We start from the raw sequence: 7,184 nt of genomic DNA on the forward strand, positions 1-7,184 counted from the left end.
TTCCGCATTGCAATTTACTCAGCCCTCCGATTGGAGCAGGTTTTTATTACTCTCCTTTACTTTATTTATTTCCCGCACTCGCTTTTACTTTATTTATTTCCCGCACTCGCTTTTACTTTATTTATTTCCCGCACTCGCTTTTACTTTATTTATTTCCCGCACTCGCTTTTACTTTATTTATTTCCTCGCACTCGCTTTTATTTTATTTATTTCCTCGCACTCGCTTTAAATTATTTACTTTCCGCACTCGCACTACTTTTATTTACTTTCCGCACTCGCACTACTTTTATTTACTTTCCGCACTCGCACTACTTTTATTTAAATTAATGCACTTTTATTTTACCATGTCTAACTAAATCTAAAAGGTTAGAATGTAAGGATCGTAATTGAACCGATAATCCGTTTAATTGTTCGTAGAAACACTTAAGGGATATTTTAACTTTCAACTTAAGTTTTCCCTCATTTCGATTCTGTTGGGTAAGATCGAAAGCCGTCCAACGTCTTTATAAACTTAATTGTTTTTTTTTACTTTTTCAAACACAGCGAAAGCGCTTTGTCTAGTTCATTAGGAGTTTTTAACATTAAGAAGAAAAGAGATTTTAAAACTATTTTCGGACGCGTTTATAAGTTTAGAGTCTGGTTCGTAAGAACCTCTTTTGGTTAAGAAGTCTAGGTTATAATACTTTTCAACTTAGTCAAGATACTATATTTCTTAAAAATAGGTTTACTACTCTAACGCAATGCGCGCCTTTTTATAAGTGACAATAAGAGGGTTTGATTAGGGAGTACAACTCGGTTCTGAATACGCGAAAGCGACAGTTCCTGTTAAATTAGTTCTTTTCAAAGTAGGAAACATTGCCCATAAGTAGTTCTATTAGCAAGTACTTGGATTATCAATTGATTACGTGAATTACATTCGATCTTGTCTATATTAATTAAATCTATTTAAATACTTTACTTTTCATTGCACACTACAAAAACACCTATTTTGATTTCCTTTGATAAACACCATAACAATAGATAACGATAGCTTGACACTTGGCCTCTATAGATTCGACAATCTTTTATATTACTCTGACGCGTTCGTATACTTGCGAAAAACAACCACATCAAGTTTTTGGCGCCGTTGCCGGGGACCAATTTCGTCAAATTTCATTTTCCTGTTGTTATATCGTTTAGACTTAGGTTATTTCCCGCCGGTCAATGCGAAGAACTCGCAGTACCGGAAGTTTAAGCTTAGTAAACCCTCTGGCAGAACCTGAACGTTACGCTCGTGCACGTTTACTCTTTCATAGAATTAAGAGAGCTATGGCCGAAGATCAAAACCAAAGACCTCTTAAGGACTTCGCTCAACCATCTAACGAAGAACCTAGTTTTAGTATAGTAAACCCAATCATCCCAGCCAATAATTTTGAACTTAAACCGTCCCTATTGCAACTAGTGCAACAGAGACAATTCGCGGGTCTCGCTACCGAGAACCCTAACCAACATTTAAAAATATTTCTTCAATTAGCAGATACTTTTAAAACCAATGGAGCTTCTCCTGAGGCAATACGTTTAAGATTATTTCCTTTTTCCCTCAGAGATAAAGCCCTATCATGGTTAGATTCCCTTCCAACCAATTCCATTACGACTTGGGATAACCTTAGGAGAGTTTTTCTTGCTAGATATTTTCCCCCGAGTAAGACCGCCGTTCTCCGAAACCATATAACTAGATTTACCCAAAACCAAGGAGAATCACTGTTCGAAGCTTGGGAGAGATATAAAGAGTTGTTACGAGCATGCCCACATCATGGCTTAGAAAACTGGTTAATCATTCAAACCTTCTATAATGGACTTCATTATAACACAAAGATGACCATCGACGCTGCCGCAGGCGGTGCTCTGATGAACAAACCTTATCCTGAAGCTAGTGCCCTCATCGAAGACATGGCTCAAAACCATCAATCATGGGGAGTCGAACGAGCGACAGTTGAGAGGAAGGAAGTCCAAGGAGGAGCGCATGAACTAAGCTCTATAGACATGATGCAAGCTAAAATGGACGCATTAGCCCTCAAAGTCGAACATATGTGCATAAACCCGAATACTGTAGCCGCAGTTTCATCGGATTGTGAGATATGTGGAACCCAAGGACACCAATCTGCAGAATGCAGTCTATTGAACGAAACCCACTCCGAGCAAGTGAATTACACCCAAGGGAACCCATACTCGAATACCTATAATCCTGAATGGAGCAATCACCCGAACTTCTCCTATAAAAACAATAACCCTATCCAAAATAATGCACCTCCGAGACCTAGTTATTAAGCCCTAAGATCAAATCAACCTATGCAACCTATACCACCAAAGTCGAGCCTTGAGAAAATTATGGAAAATTTTATCACCGCTCAAACCCAACAAAACAAGGAGTTCATGAACCAAAACATTCATGTTAACGAATTGATTACTCAGTTAGGAACCAAGGTTGACCAAATAGTTACTCATACCAAGATGCTTGAAACCCAGATCTCTCAGGTAGCTTTAAACCAAGCCCCTCAGACTACACCTGGAGGACAATTCCCTGGACAACCTCAACAAAATCCGAGAGGACAAGCCAATGCCATTACCCTACGAAGTGGGAACTCTTATGATGAGCCACCAAACCCAAGATTGAGTGAACCCGAAACTTCTAAGGAATGTACCAAACCCCCAGACAAAGTAAAGGAACTAGAGGAATCTGAAAACCAGGAAGGTCGAGAGAAAGGAGAAGAACCTAAGATAAAATTTAAGTACCACCCCCGCCATATAAACCACCTATACCATATCCGCAAAGACTCAAACAAACCCAGATCAATAAACAGTATCAAAAATTTATTAAAGTTATAGAAAAACTTCATGTAGAAATCCCTTTCACAGAAGCCATCACCCAAATATCTTCTTATGCAAAGTTTCTAAAAGACATCCTTACCAACAAACATAGACTTGACGATCCGAAGCATTTGGAATGTAATGCTATTTCCGAGGAAAAATTAGTAAAGAAAGATAAAGATCATGGAAATTTCTCCATTCCTTGCCTTTTAGGTAATCATGTCATCGATAAAGATTTTCTAGACTTAGGAGCTAGTGCGAGCTTAATGCCTCTAGCAGTTTGTGAGAGGTTAAACTTAGGAGAGTTACAACCCACTAAGATGTCACTTCAGTTAGCCGATAAATCTGTTAAATATCCGATAGGCATTTTAGAAGATGTTCCTGTTAGGATAGGTCAACTATTTATCCCTACTGGTTTTGTTGTCATGGACATCAAAGAGGACAATGATATACCAATCCTTCTAGGTAGACCATTCTTATCAACTGCAGGAGCCATAATAGATGTCAAGAAAGGAAAGTTGACATTTGAGGTAGGTGACGAGAAAATAGAATTTATACTTTCGAAATTTCTTATGGCACCTGTGATGGGAGACTCGTGTTATGCCTTAGATATCATTGATGAATGTGTTAGAGAATTAGAACAAAAAGAAATTATAAAAACAATTAAGTTACCATCAATCCCCATAAAGGAAGATGATGACTTTAAAGAACCTTACATCGATGATAACCTTTACGAATGTTTATCCCTTACCCCATATCTTATGCCATGCCCTAAGAAACCAACCTTAGAACTTAAGGAACTGCCTAAGAACCTGAGATATGAGTTCCTCGATGAAAAGATGAACCGTCCAGTTATAGTTAGTGCTACCTTGAGCCATGAGGAAACGAACCAACTTTTAGACGTTTTACGAAGACATCCCTCTTAGGATATAATATCTCTGACCTGAAAGGTATAAGCCCATCTGTATGCATGCATCGGATTTCGTTAGAAGAAGATTCAAAACCCTCAAGGGAGCATCAGAGAAGAATAAACCCTATAATGAGTGATGTTGTTAAGAAGGAAGTTCTTAAGTTACTTGAGGCAGGTATAATATACCAGATCTCGGATAGTAAGTGGGTGAGCCCTGTGCATGTAGTACCTAAAAAGGGAAGCATCACAGTCGTGCAAAACGATAAAGGCGAACATGTAGAAAAACGTTTATAAGGAGGATGGCGGATGTGTATAGATTATAGAAAATTAAATAAAGCAACTAGGAAGGATCATTTCCCTTTACCATTTATAGACCAGATGTTGGAGCGTCTAACCAGAGACTCTTACTTCTGCTATCTAGATGGATACTCTGGATTCTTCCAAATACCTATTCATCCAGAAGATCAAGAAAAAACTACCTTTACATGCCCTTATGAAACTTTTTCCTACAGACGAATGCCTTTCGGCCTCTGTAACGCCCCAGCTACTTTCCAACGCTGTATGATGTCAATATTCGCAGATTACCTAGATGGTATCATGGAAGTGTTTATGGAAGATTTCTCGGTTTGCGGATTCAATTTTCACAATTGTCTTGCTAACCTTGAGAAAATCCTGGAGAGATGCATGGAGGTTAACCTCGTGCTAAATTGGGAAAAATGTCATTTCATGGTGACCGAAGGAATAGTTTTAGGACATATAGTTTCCGAAAAAGGTATAGAGGTAGATAAAGCTAAAATAGAAGTTATAGAAAACCTAAAACCACCAAAAACAATCAGAGAAGTCTGAAGCTTTCTTGGACACGCTGGATTCTATCGGCGTTTTATTAAGGACTTCTCCAAAATCACTAAACCTTTAACCGGACTTTTAATGAAAGATGCTGAATTCATTTTTGATGAAAAATGTAATGACGCATTTAATCTTTTAAAGCAAGCATTAATCTCTGCACCCATTATGAAACCGCCCGATTGGTCGGAACCTTTTGAGATAATGTGTGATGCTAGTGATTATGCAGTTGGAGCAGTTCTAGGACAAAGAAAAGATAAAAAATTACATGCCATTTATTATGCCAGTAGAACCCTAGATGCTGCCTAACTTAACTACGCAACAACCGAAAAAGAGTTACTCGCCGTAGTTTTCGCTATAGACAAATTTAGATCTTATCTAGTAGGAGCAAAAATTATTGTTTACACCGATCATGCTACCATTCGTTACCTATTAAGTAAAAAAGATGCCAAGCCCAGGTTACTCCGATGGATTCTATTACTACAAGAGTTTGATTTAGATATAAGAGATAAAAAAGGCACTGAGAATGTAGTAGCCGATCACCTTTCTAGGCTAGAACATCTAAAACCTGAACAAGTACCCATAAATGATGATTTTGCCTATGATAGACTGATCGCTACAGTAGAAACCATTGAAGATAATAACCTAGATCCTTATGAGCACCCCCAAAATTCCTTAGCAATAAGTAACGTACCCTGGTATGCAGATTTCGTTAATTACCTAGCTGCTGATATAGTACCTCCTGATCTTGACTACCACCGCAAGAAGAAATTCTTCCACGATGTGAGAAACTTCTATTGGGACGAACCACTCTTTTTCAAAAGGGGTAAAGATGGCATTTTTGCCGTTGCATTCCAGAAGAAGAGGTAAATAGTATTATCGAGCATCGTCATTCTGCACCTTATGGTGGACATGCGAGCACCTCTAAGACATACGCCAAGATTCTTCAAGCTGGCCTATTTTGGCCTACCATATGGCGTGATGTCTATGCTTACATTGTCAAATGTGATAGATGCCAACGCACTAGAAACATTTCAAGACGAGATGAAATGCCCTTAAGAAACATTCAGGAAGTAGAACTCTTCGACGTATGGGGTATAAACTTCATGGGACCCTTTCCACCATCCTTAGGAAACACGTATATCTTAGTAGCTGTAGACTATGTGTCTAAGTGGATTGAAGCTATAGCTGCACCCACAAACGACACTAGGGTAGTAATCAAACTATTTAAAAACTATATATTCCCTAGATTTGGAACACCACGTTTAGTCATAAGCGATGGAGGATCACACTTTATATCGAGAATATTTGACAAACTTTTAAGAAAATATGGAGTTAGGCATAGAGTAGTGTCGCAATGGGAAAAACAACCGGCAGGAAAAGACACAGAGCCGCCACCGTGCGTTATTTATCCCAAAGGAGGGAAAGGAAACGCTCGAAGTAAACCGTGAAAGGAATGGTCTTACGACCGGAGATTACAAGGTACGGGAGTCGGTTACGCGAGGGGAAGGTATTAGCACCCCTCACGTCCGTCGTACTCGACGGGATCCACGCTCAGGAGAATAGAATAAGGTTTCTAAGTAACTGCTCAAAGAATGCACCCACACTGGAATAAAACAGAGATGGAAGAAGACGGAGGAAGCGGACTCGGCAGGATGTCGCATCCTGGGCCTACGTAGTTTGTCAGAAACAAACATCAGAGTCAACGTAGTTCAGGGGAAATGGGAAACGGGCTCGCTAGGATATCGCATCCTATGCCTACGTATCTCATCTGGAATGAGAATCAGAGCTGTCGGAGTTCGGCTAACGCACGCCGAAACAAAACACAACATAGAGACGCTGAGACGTCAAAAGAAACTCAACAAGGAAACAGACTGCCAATGGCTGGTCTTACGTCCGACTCCGAACAACAAACACAAATAAGGAAACGGAATGCCAATGGCTGGTCTTACATCCGACTCCAAACACACGCAAAAAGGTTGAACAAACAGGCTAATAGGGAGTCTGGAACTCGAGCCTACTAGCTGTCAAGCAAACACACGCAAAAAAGAAAAAGGGCGCCCGGAGAGATCTCGCACGATCTCCTGCCTACGTACCTCATCTGGTATGAGGATCATGGCGACGTAGTTCCCCTTAACAGAGGAGAAACTTTCTCCTAACCAGAGACCGGGGAATAACAGAATAAAAGGGAGACTAACTCGAGCCTAATAGTCATCATGCAAATTATAACCCTAGGTTGAGGTCTCTAACAAGAGTTTGACTCACACAGGTCGTGAGTCAACTCAAGTCTATCTCTACGTACGTTCAACTTCCTCGAAAGTTGATCATACGACTCCTACAGAAAGGGGATGAGAAGCAAAAGCAGATAAACATCAAAAGCAATCATCACACGCTATATGCAAACAAGCGGCTCATACAAGGCTGGGCTTTAGTCAAGGGGTCATATCAACCTCGACAAACAAACCAACACTAGAAGGGGTATCTGAGGCTCTTAACCACTGACATTGACCGTCAAGGTGAGCAGATGAAAAGGTAATGAGGGTTAGACCTCATAGCTCTTAACCCTGGCCTGGGTGAGCTCAAG

The 7,184-nt window shown here is 40.0% G+C and overlaps 1 non-coding gene across 1 annotated transcript; it reads right to left on the bottom strand.

Moving 5' to 3' along the window:
* Positions 1-1,692: 1,692 nt before the first annotated feature.
* Positions 1,693-1,799, bottom strand: LOC127109999 (small nucleolar RNA R71). The gene has a single exon (XR_007797239.1). It is a non-coding gene; the product is annotated as a small nucleolar RNA R71 (small nucleolar RNA).
* Between the last annotated feature and the right edge of the window lie 5,385 nt (positions 1,800-7,184).

The sequence above is a fragment of the Lathyrus oleraceus genome, chromosome 7, assembly GCF_024323335.1.
Source record: "Lathyrus oleraceus cultivar Zhongwan6 chromosome 7, CAAS_Psat_ZW6_1.0, whole genome shotgun sequence".
NCBI lineage: Eukaryota > Viridiplantae > Streptophyta > Magnoliopsida > Fabales > Fabaceae > Lathyrus > Lathyrus oleraceus.